The sequence below is a fragment of the Theropithecus gelada genome, chromosome 7a (assembly GCF_003255815.1).
Source record: "Theropithecus gelada isolate Dixy chromosome 7a, Tgel_1.0, whole genome shotgun sequence".
NCBI classification, from domain to species: domain Eukaryota; kingdom Metazoa; phylum Chordata; class Mammalia; order Primates; family Cercopithecidae; genus Theropithecus; species Theropithecus gelada.
The window spans coordinates 45,953,124-45,965,892 of NC_037674.1; positions in this window are offsets into that span (position 1 = coordinate 45,953,124).

The window sequence follows — 12,769 nt, forward strand, 5'->3', positions numbered from 1 at the left end:
ATCAGAAATATGGGGGAATAGCATTGTCCTCACAGGATTGTGAGAATGACCTGAACTGGAGCACGTGGGGTCCAGGCCCAGATGCCGCCTGGCAGATGCTGGTGGGATCAGACATATCCTTTTCCCACCGGGCTGGCAGGGCTGCAGGCAGCAGGCAGCTTTCACTCTAATTGCACACAGCCTTCTCCTCTGTGGCTCTGTGAGCAACAAGAGAGAGAATGACCTGTGATTGGAAACCTCGAGGCCAGGCTCAGGCCTATTAGAAAAATATGGAACAATTATGAACGGCAGGAAAATTGTTTTTCTTTGTTTGCTTTGGCAGAGAGAAGAAAACCCGCCTGGAGGCTGGATTTAAGGTGGGGAGAAGACAGGGAGGAGACTGCAGTGTGTGCCAAGTGTTCTGGGAAAAGAACTCATGTTTTTTGTGGCCCTACTAAGGCATGGTGCAAGACACCTTCATCGATGCAGCAGGGGCTCCCCAAGCATCTTCTGCACGCCCAGTACTGATCTGGGGGCAGGGACACAGCCAGACTGTCTGCTCCAAATCTGGGTTAGTCCAAAGTTGGAGCAGACAAGATCCCCACTCCCAGGGAGGAGGAAAGATAAGATGAAGTGAAAGCAAACAATAAGGAAGAATCTCAGCGATGACTGCTATGAGAAAGTGGAGCCAGGTAAGCTGTGAGGGAGGGGCATGCCCTAGGGGCTGGTGGGGAGACCTGAGAGAGGAGATCTAGCCTGCCATTCAAAGTGGGAAGAGCATTTTGGGCTCCAGGAACTCTGCCAGAATGCTCACCTGCACCCTGGTCTCTTGGCCTCACCCGAAGCCTAGGCTCCAAATATTGTTTTCCCCATTGTACAGGCAAGGAGACTGAGGCTTGGAGAGGGAAAGTGCCTTGCCCAAGGCCCAGGGCAGTGGGAGGATTGGAGCCAGCACTCTAAGGACTGCAGTCCTTTCTGCGTTCTGATCTTTGTGCCTTGGATCCAGACCAAAAGATCAGGTAATTCACACATCTCTTCTTTCCAGGCCCAGTGAAGGGGAAAAGTTGGTGTGACTTTTTCCAGATCCTCTGCAGGAATGGCCCACAAGACCCAGACCCTGGCAAACTGCATGAGCAGTGCCCAAAATTGCCACCCCTGGAGCAGAGGCCACTGATGTGCAGCAGTTCAAATGTTGCCCTAGAAGGTGCTTCTCCAGGACTTTCCCTGTGAACCTGTGTGGCAGGAAGCAAGTCAGGATAAGGGCAGGTGTCTGTCTGCCTGAGCAGCATAAACCGGGAAACCTTCCACCATGCACAGCCCCATCTACTGGAGCACTCCTGGCCTGAGGATGGACTGGTCAGGATCCCAGGGGATCCCCCAGCACCCAGTCTCTGTAGTCTGAGAGGTACAGGAATATTTGGGAGTGGTGAGTTCCCCCTCCCTGGAGGTGACCAAGCCCAAGCTGAAGGGGAACCCTGCATAGTTAATAGCCACCCTCAGCCCTCCAGCCCACTTTCCGGGGTTAGTCCAGAGTTTGAAGCATGTGAGCCCATGGGGCATGAAAATGTACAGAGGGCTCTGCAGACCTGTGGGATTCACACTGATGATTAGGTGATGGGACCCTGGGGAATTTCTGGGATCCATGGCCAGGGATCCCCTGAACAGTTTCTGATAACTTATTTATCCAAGGACAGCATGTCCTGTTACAACATAATTCCACCAAAAAAACAAAAACAAAAGCAAAAAACACCTATAACATTCCTATGCTAACGAAGCAAACCTAATGTATACATAATAATTTATTTTTTCAGAAACATTGTATCACTATTTTAAGTTGAATTATCACAAGAACAGTTTAACACCTAAGTGGCATCTGTGGACCAGCAGCATGGACATCACCTGGGAACTTGCAGAAAGATTTTCAAGTCCTACTCTGAATCTTGAATCAGAATTTGTGCTTTAGCAAGATCTTCAGGTAATTTATATGTACATGGAAAAAAGTCAAAAAGAGGTATAATCATGACTCTCATACAGATATAGAATGAGCCTGGGTCAAAAGTTTTATTTCACTCATTCATTAATGAGGAAACCACTAAGATGTTACAATCAATTCAAAGGAGAATGCAAAAGTAGACACATGATATAGGTCACCAGGAATCTGAAGTGAATTTACAAACAGATGCAAAACTGGCAAAAAAAAAATCTATAGGGCAATAATCAATTGCATTTCATTGGACATAATTTATATTTATATGGACAAGAATCATTTGCATTAACATCAGTTTTTTACAATTTGCAGAATTGTAAAATAGCTCTGATAATGAAGACTGAGAAAAAACAAAACCCAGAAGGGTACACTGGGACATCCAGTGGTCTATCTCTCTCTCTCTTTTATCCCACTATTTCAGTCTTTTACAATTTTTCTTGATACTCATTACAACTTGTTAAGCACCTCTTAGGTCACTTCTGGTCTCTGGCATGCCTGAACACAGAGAGCTTCTCCAGACCAGGACTAGAGCAAACTTTGGAGTAAATCCCAGTGTCTGTCATGCTGTGCTTGAGAATGAGGCTGGGGGTGGGTGTGGGGCAGGGGCAGGACAGGCCTGCTGACCTGGTAAATTCTTATTTGCCTATCTCTATTACTACTATTACTATTGCAAGCTGGGCCCAGGTGGAACTCTTATTCAAGATGCTATCAGAACATCTGAAAGGATAGAGACTCAGGTCTTCATTGAGCTTATGCAGTTTGTCTGGCTGTTTGGGACTGCTTGCAGTAATTGCCAGGACATGAAACTTGATTTTGTCTTTGCTATGATATCACAGTGCCTGGTGGTGTGCCTGTAGGGGAAGATACAAGCTCTCAACAGCCCCTTAATTATTGGTTATCAGTATTTATCAAAAAGAACTACTAGTTGTGTGTAAGCAGAGTGGCTTAGGGGGCTGGAGAATGAGCAACTGGTTAGGACCCTCATGTCTGATCTGGGTCATTGCTTTTCTGGGGCAGTTCAACATTGAGGTTTAGAAGCAGACCCGGTATCAGACAGGTCTGGGGTTGAATCCTGGCTCTGCTCCTCTCTGGCTGTGTAACTGGACTACTTATTTAACCCCTGTTGGGTGCCAAGCATGGGACCAGGAGCTGTGAGCAACCCAGTGGACACAACGGACATGAGGCTCACAGTGTAGCAGGGAAAAGACATGAAACAAAACACCACACACGCTGTTTTGTTAAGTTACCATCGTAGTAAGTGCCACAGAGGAAAAGTCTACTGTGCAAAGGAGCGTGTAGTGGCAAGACCTTTCCTTGTCTAAAGAGTCGAAAGACGTCCCAGGGAAAGCTTAGACTTAAGAGTGAGCTGCAGATGAGGTTGTTCAGCAGGCAGAGGAAACGGTAGAGGCAAAGTCCTGGGGTGGGAAGGGTTGGCCTGCTCAAGAAATGCAAAGAAGGCTCCTGGGAGTGGTGGCTCTCAATTGTTTGTGGGTTTAAGAATATTGGTTAAAATGTACTTTCTTGAATCCTACCTCCAGAAATTCTGATTCCACAGGTCTAGGGTGCAGCCCAAGGATCTTCATTTTTAATAAGCATCCCAGGAAATTTAGAGAAAAATATTGCTTAGAGCCACATGTTGAGAAATATTGGGTTAAAGCCTAATGAGAATGGCACAAAATAAGGTGAGTCATCTAACTTCTCTAAGCAGCTCTTAGCTACAGTGTAACATAGGAGATAGGAGTTATAGGGTGGCAGGAAGATTAAAGGAGAGAGGCCACACACAGCACCTAGCATAGGGTTCAGTAGGAAGCAGGTGCTCAGCAAACCCCTGCACGTGTATTACTGACTTTCCCAAGTCAAGCCTATGGAACCCTCAAGGTGTGAAGAAATGAGCACAAGGCCAGGAATCAGGCAGCCCATGTTATAGCCTCAGCCAGGGGCCACTGACTTGCCACCCCACCTTGGGCAAGACCCTTTCCCTCACTGGGCCAGTTTCCCCACTGTAAAAGGAGAGTGTGATTAGGTCACTCCTACCCCTTACCCATCCACTACCTGCCATCTTGAATTCTCACGCCTTGCCGCCCAGGGCTCCCTCACCAAATTCAGTAGTCCTCAGCCTGGCTGCCCATTAGAGCCACCAAGAGGGCTTTTTCAAATGCCAATTAAATCAGGATCTCTTGGGGGTGGATCCCAGTGTTGGTAACTTTTTTAGCTACTCAGGCAAATCTAATAAGAACCAGCACTTTAATTCCCCAAATATCCCTTTTGTCCATAAGAGTAAAAAGAGGCCTCAGAGGAAACAACTTGCTCCTCAATTCTGACCTGAAATCTCAGGAAGCACCCAAGCCAGTAGAGCCTTAGGCTCCATCCAGCACCACACCCCCACACAACACTGTTTCTTCACACACGGGGTCTCGCTCTGTCACCCAGGCTGGAATGCAATGGCACAATCATAGCTCACTGCAGCCTTGAACTCCTGGGCTTAGGCGATCCTCCCACCTCAGCCTCCCTAGTAGCTAGGTTCATGCCACTGTGCCCAGATCGTTTATTTATTTATTTATTTATTTATTTATTTATTTATTTTGTAGAGATAGGGTCTCTCTATATTACCCAGGCTGGTCTCTGACTCCTGGCCTCATGAAATGAGGCCTCATGAAGATCAAGTGATCTTCCCGCCTCAGCCTCATGAAATGTTGGGATTGCAGGCGTGAGCCACCATGCCTGGCCTAAACTCTGTTTTTTAAAAATAGTTTTAAACATAAATTTTAAAAACATTGTTAGAGTAAAAATTTGCATTTAAACAAAATCAAACAATAAAAAGTGGCTTCTCACTCACCCCTGCCATCTCCAAAGGCCACCATATTTGGATTAATCAACTTTATTGAGGAATAATTTACATACCATGAAATGCATACATTTAAACTATAGAGTTGGGTGAGTTTTAACAAATGTCTACTGCTATGCTCCTACCCTCAGTGAGACATCACTTTTCACAGTTTTTGTTTTTCTTCCTTGGTGATTTTTTCTCCTCTGTGTTTTTTCCATGTCGTGTGTTAATACTGATGTTTTTCATTTATCAACTTTAGATCGAGTAGCAGATAATTAATCCTTCAACCAGGAAACTATTGAAAGTGAAAAGGGACAGAACTAATAATCACAGGACAACAGTATAAAATAAGCCTGTCCTGGGCAACTCAGAGTGTGTGGTCAACCTCACATTATCCATTTATGGCCAGCCATGGTGGAGAAGGATTTAATTCATATGCCCCATCTCTAGCCCTCTTCCTCTGCCCAATTTGTGCTACTTTTGACCCCATTTTAATGTCTCTGTTGCTTAACTTTGCAAATGTAAATAATATTTCTAGGCCTCTGTTTCTGGAGCCATTTGGTAAGATAAGAACGTTAGTATTCCTATTTCCCCCCCATCTTTGTCCACTTCTATCTCCTAATTTCTTATTTCTTTCATCTTTGTCTTCTATTTTGTCCTTATTATTTAGCCTTTCTTATTTTGTCTGTGAAAACGAGGCTCAGTGTTTATGTTATGTTGATGATGTGACTTTGTTCCCCAAGGAGTGCTCTATGAGTGATCATGGTTCCTTCCCTATGGTTACAGTATCATTACTCCTGTGCCTCTAACAAGCAAATGCCTCCAGCATCAACAGTAAAAGAATTTTCCTTTCTTACTCTCTACCAAGTCTTCCAAATCACGTCAAATTTTAATTTGCTTTATATTTGAACCATTAACTTCTTTTTTCTGAGAGAGAGAGAGGTTCTCATTCTGTGGCCCAGGTTGGAGTGCAGTGGCACAATCACAGCTCACTGCAGCCTTGACCTCCCCAGCTCAAGCAATCCTCCCACCCCAGTTTCTGTAGCTGAGACTACAGGAGTGTGTCACCACTACCAGCTAATTTTTGTATTTTTTTTAGAAATGGGGTTTCACCATGTTGCCCAGTCTGCATTAACTTCTTATCAAAGGTTTTTTTTTCTTCCTCCTTCTCTTGGTGTTTCTGATTGTTTAATTTGCTTTGGAAAGAAGCACAGGCCTCTTCACCATATTCCTAATATCTTCCAGCCTCCTTTTGTATATTTCTTGGAATCTATTCCTCTCTTCTTTCATGTCATTCTACTAGGTCCCTGATTTTCTATTCTTGTTTGTTCAAAGGGTTTCCTGGACCTGCTGCACACAGATCATTCTGGAATTTCTTTACATTAGATCCTTGAGTTAATTCTACCAGTTTTTATCCCATAACATTCTTCTTCATGGATTCTAAGCTGAAATACACATTCAATAACTTCTCAGAAAGGAAGCATGAGGAGTAAATTTCTGAGTCCTGGAATATCTGAATATAACTTTGTTGTTGTTGTTGTTCTTTTGCCTTCTCCCTTGACTGATAGTTTGGCTGTCTGTAGAATTCCAGGTTCAAAGCCATTTAGACTTAGCTCTTAGAGATGGAATATAGTGATGAGATTAAAATTCGATCTCTGGCATGAGGCTGCCAGGGTTTACATCTTAACTTTACATTTTCTAGAACCCAGCAAGTCACTTAATCTCTCTGTGCCTCAGTTTTCTCACAAATAAGCCAAGATAAAAATAGTGCCTACCTCATGGAGCTGTGATGAGGATTAACCAGTTTACATATGTAAAATACTTAGAACAGTGTCTGCACGGCGTGGGTGTGGGCGTCATGTTAAGTGTTGGCTATTATTCTCTGGGCCTCCATTGTTGCTATAGAGGACTATGATGTCATTCTTATTTCAGTTTATTTGTCAGAGTCAATGTTCTGGTATTTGTGAGCTGCTGTTCTAGTTTCCATAGAAATATCCAGGATCTGCTTTAATCTTTAATATTCTTAAATTGCTCAGTTCTATGTCTGCTTGGTATTCTCTTAGCTCTTTCAATTTAAAGACTCGGTGTCCCTTTTTGGCTCTGGGGACTTTTCAAATGTAATTATTTCTGCAATAATTCCCTCTCCTCCATCTTCTTTCTTTTCTTGTTCTGGAACTCGAACTGTTAGGTGGATATTGGACCCCCTGAATTGATCCTGTTTGAATATTTTTTTCCTCCCATACTTTATGCCATTGGTTCCATGTTCTGGGAGATTTTCCTGACTTTGCATTTCAAGCTTTCAATTGATTCTTTAAAATAATTTTTAGCAACAGTCATTTCCAGGAGTCCTTCTCATTTGCTGATTGCTTCTTTTCTATGACACTGTCTTTGGACTCCTGGAGCATTGCCACTCCAGCCTTTCTATCAGCTTGTGGGGACCCCAGAGACGTTTCTGCAGAATTATTGGGCTTTTGGAAATAAGATTTGAAAATCTCTGACCTATGCATTTGATCAAAAAACTTTATGAGTTTATTGGGCCATTACCAAGATGAATGAGTTATAGTCTATAATCTCAGCCCTCAACAAACTACTCTGATGCAGAGACAAACACGGAAAGAAATAATGACAATATGACAGGTGCACAAGAGGTCCTTCCAGAGAAAAATAACCAACAGCCTGTTGGAACTCAAGAAGGAGAAAGCCCTTGAACTCTTCTTAAGGTAGTGTGCAGGAGAAGCTCATACAGGTTCATGAGCGGACTGGTAAAATTTCAGGAATTTTGTGAGCTTGTTGTCAAACAGTTATTTAAAAATTAACTTAGGCAAATTTACAATTAAATACATTATAACAAAAACAAAGCTAATAAATGCCAAAAATTCATCACTTCCTATTTATCACATCTTATGATTACCTATGCTGTTGAGGTTGTTTACACCTATTGTACATGTATGGCAGAAATACCATATCAAGGTGTGCTACTGAGCATCTCTGTTCAACTCCTCCTGCCGTAACTCATGTTGGTGGCTTGAAATCAGTGATAGTGGGAATATTTACATAACAGAAATTGACAAATGCTACAAATCAGGGCCTGGCTATTGTTTTGTTGATAGTCTAGAGTTAAGAAAATAATGGAGAAAATGTTAATGTAGACTATACTTAAAAGTATGTTGTGCTGGTAGCCTTTACATTGTAAATAGCATGAAAAAGAATTGAGGACATACTCTTCCAGTATTCAAAAACTATTATTTAATTCAGCAAAGAAGTCACTTGTGTCATTGCCAAATGAATGAAATTCATGCTTCTGTTGTTCCATTTCCATCACACTTATTAATGTAAAAGAAAATAGCAAACAACATTCACACAGGAACGATACTTATTTGGTAACTGTAATAATAATTTAACTATAGATACAAAAGTTTAGGAAGTATCAACAAAAGCGTTCTATGAGAATCAATTTACTAGATAAAATTGATAATAAAAAATACTGTATATTTTATTATTAGTTGTAAATTGTGCTAAATTCCTTGATGGCAATAAACTTTGTATTAACTTATGTGTGTATATATGTATACACGTATCTGTTTCTGGAAAGCCAGTTGATAACACTTACCAGCACACCACGGAGAATAGTGGAGAGTGCCTAGGTCCTGTGGAGTTCCAGTGCATTCATTTATTAGCTGTGTGACCTTGGGCCAGTTATTGTAACTTTCTAAGTCTCATCAATAAAATGAAACCATGGATGCGATGTGCTAATATTGATTAAAAAATAATATGGTGGAGAGGTTAAGAATCCATGCTCAGAGATTGGGCTGCCTCCATTTAAACCCTGGCTCCCTGCTTACTAATTGTGTGACCCTGGCCCAGTTGCTGTTAGATGATATATTAGTCAATGTTCTACCTGAGAAAGAGAACCAGTAGTAGGTGATATATATCAAGGAATTGGCTTACATAATCATGGGTTCTAGCAAATCTGGTCTGTAGGGCAGGCCGTCAGGCTGGAAACTCTTGAGCAGAAGCTAATGCTATGGGTCACAGGTGGAGTTTCTTCCTCCTCAGAAAAATCTCAATTTTGCCCTTAAGGCCTTTCAACTGATTGGATCAGGCCCACCTAGATTATAGACGATACATTCTTTTACTTAAAGTCAAGTAATTGTAGGTGTTAACCACATCTACAAAATCCTTCATAGAAACACCCAGATTAGTGTGTGATTGAGTAGCTGGAGACTCTAGACTGGCCACCTCAACACGTAACACTAGCCTCACAGGTAGGAATAGTGAAAGCACACCCTTTATGGGCTTCTTGCAAAGATAGAACAGAGCAGTACTTAGAAACCACTCAGATAGCGCCTGGCCCAAGCAAGTGCTCATTAAGCTACAAACCTCTGTTCTCACTAGAACTAAAGTTTGCTTCCCAGGCAGCCACGGCACAAGGAAGGGCCAGGGACCCTGAATAGGAAGGTCTGGTTGGAGCCCCAGCACGTCACTGACTGGCTGTGGAGATGGCTGCCTGAGGCCTTGCCCAGAGGAAGCTGAGAGAGAAGAGATGGAAAGGAGCCCATGGCTCTGGGACCCAGCAGAGAACATTCAGATGGAAACCAGCCATGACTGGGTGACACCCCTCAGGGCTCCTTGCAGGGCAGGACTGTCTGGCTCAGTGGTGAGAGACTCATGGCCGGAAGATGAAGTGGTTACAGGTGTCAGACAGGAGGCCTCGCTGGCGGCGGGTGGCTGTGGTGGATGTTTCATTAGCTGCTGACTGAGGATTTATGTTGCTTTCATTTGCTGCCTCAGCCAGTAGCTAGGTTTAAAATAAATTTCAGGAGATCAAACTCAAATCCCCAAACCAGCATCCCTAGGCCCCAGGCAGGCCTCTGGCACAACCATACAATCTGCAGAGTTTATCTCAGGCAGTTCCAATGGATGTCACCTTAAATGCCCCCCTCCCCTCCCTGGGAGCCCTCTCCTCCAGCTCTGAGACCTCAGGCTCTTCCTTAGATTCCCCCGTCAAGTCTCTGTCCCAGTAAACCCCAGTCCCTCTGGGGCCTGCTCCCAGCTGCTAGCCTTCCTTTCATCTGCTCAGCCTCTCACGGCAGAGCTGTGCAGAGCTAAGGGGGCAATAGACAGAACTGACTGCTCTTGGTTCATGGCTTCACTATTCCCAAGAAGATCTGGGGGCACAGGAGAGAAGCCTGCCAGAAGAAGGGCGTCATTTTCACCCTGTGGGGGGATGCCTGACACCTGAGCCTCTGTGCAAGGAAAGACTTGAGCACAAAACACACTTGCACACAAGTGTCAGTCTCCTAGGAACTACCAGAGCTGGGAAGAGCCCAGAGCCGTTTCGCCTCACTCTTGTCATTTTCACAGATGAAGAAAGCAAAGCTCAGGGAAGCGAAATGACCTGCTCTCCCTCACACAGCTAGGAAACCACTGGGTAACTGAGCACACACCCAATTTCCTGGGGCGTGGACCCCGCCCTGCCACAGTCAGCAAATGAGCAGGGGCAGCTTCCTAAGACAGGGAACCACCAAGAATTCCAAGCAGGCCACACAAATCCCTGAGTCCTGCCTTCCCTGGGCAGCCCCACCCTGGCTCTGACCTGGTGGCCTTGGCAGCCTCCTGGCCAACCCTGCTTTCCAATTCAGAGCTGAGCAGGCTGGGCCTCCAATCACTCCAGACACGTGAGGACTGAGCAGTTTTACTCTGGCTTGCCAGGGCATGGGGAAGTTGCAGCCAAGCTGTGCTCCTCCAAGGACAGAGGGACAACCTGGGAGGGCATTGCTGAGGCCAGTCAGACAAGCCTTGCCTGTGGTAACCTACTTTTCACCTGGCTGCCTCACCAGCCCCACCACCCCCTCACTGTGTCCTCTCCAGTGGGACCTACCCTATTCCCCAGGCCATGCTGTGGCTTTAAACATGCAGCCATGGCTCCCTTGGTCTGCAGGCTATTCTTTCACTAACCCTCCAGCTTTCCTTTTCAGGTCACTACATTTAGTCATGCTGCCCCCATGCCAACTCCCACCTCTAATTCCAATAGCACCTTGTTTATTCTTCATAGCAGTTTCTGGTGTATTGTTTTAGTTTACACTTTCTGTTCTTTTAGACTGTGAGCTACTAGTCTCATTTGGTTCTATTTATCACTGAATGCCAGAATCTAGCCAGGTGTTTCTGGTACCAACTAGTGCTCAACATACTGTTTTGTGAATAAGAAAAAGGATGGGCAGAGGGATAGATGGATGTTGAATAAATGAATTGATGGATGATTGTTGGATGGCTGGATGCAAGGATAACAGAATGATGCTGAATAGATAGATGGGTGGATAGATGTTGGATGAAAGGATGGATGGATGGATGGATGGATGGATGGATGGATGGATGGAAATAAAGATGAATGTGTAGATGAGTAGATGGGTGGATATGAGATGAATGGGTAGATGAGCGGATGGATAGATATGAGATGGTTGGGTAGATGAGTGAATGAATGAATATGAGATGGATGGATAGATGAGTGGATGAGTGACTATGAGATGGATGGGTAGATGAATGGATGGATGGATATGAAGTGGATGGGTAGATGAGTGAATGAATGAATCGATGGATATAAGATGAATGGGTAGATGAGTGGTGGGTAAACATGAGATGGATAGGCAGATGAGTGGATGGGTGAATATGAGATGGATGGATAGATGAGTGGATGGGTGGATATGAAGTGGATGGGTAGATAAGTAGATGAATAGATGGATGGATATAAGATGAATGGGTGTATGAGTGGAGGGGTGAATATGAGATGGGTGGGCAGATGAATGAATGGGTGGATATGAGATGGATGGATAAATGAGTGAATGGGTAGACATGAAGTGGATGGGTAGATGAGTGGATGAATGGATGGATGGATATAAGATGAACGGGTAGATGAGTGGAGGGTGAATATGAGATGAATGAATAGATGAGTGGAGGAGTGAATATGAGATGAATGGGCAGATGAGTGGAGGGTGAATATGAAATGAATGGGTAGATGAGTGGAGGGGTGAATATGAGATGGATAGGTAGGTAAGTGGATGGGTGGATTGGTGAATGAGTAAGAGGACAACCCAAGTGACCTTTTACCCCTGTTGAGCTTCTGTTTTCCCTGCTCATTTAAAGGCTCAGAGTATAACTTTACTATATGATGTTTCCAGAGAACCCCCCATTCCTCAGGCCCTACTGAACCACCTCTAAGAGAAGGCAAAGCACAAAGTATTGGTCCCACTTGATGACTGAGGAAGCTGAGATCTAGAGCTGTTAAGGCTTCTTTCTGTTCATGGACACCCAGCTAGTGCAAAGCAGAGTGGAAATCAGACTGCTGGTTTCTCACCTCCACTCCATCTCAGGCCTCCATTGCCTCTCTCTAAGGACTGGATCTGGTCAAGTTGACCCCACACACCTGTTCCCACTGTGGCCCAGGCCCCCCTTTGGCACCCAGTTGACTGCTTGTGCATCATGACTTGTGAGAGAGAGGTCAGCCCTGCCTTTCCACACAGGCCCTGTCTGAATGGCCTCTTTGGTTCCTCCAGGAAGGAAGTGTATTGAGAGAAAAATTAGGAGAGATTAGGCCCCTCCTCCCATCTCCACTGTATCAAAGCTGGCCCTGTAAGTCCACAGCTGCACTGAGGAGGCAGGCGGGGGCACCACTGCACCTTTTTCCTCTAACCCTTAACCTTGATGGCCACGTCCAGGCCTCACTGTGATCCTGCAGGAGGGCAGCTCTAGTGAGAAAGCCAATACAAAGCCATTTTTAATTATCCATTAGACAAGTACAGCCTATTAACTTTTTTCCTACTAATTTTTAATATTTTAAACTTTATAAGAAATACTTTTAGATTTAACTATATTGCAAAAATATACAAAGAAATCCTCAAATGTTAGCATTTTACCACACTTTGTTAATAATTGCCTTTATAATTCTTTCTTCATATATATGTATATGTGTGTATATGTCT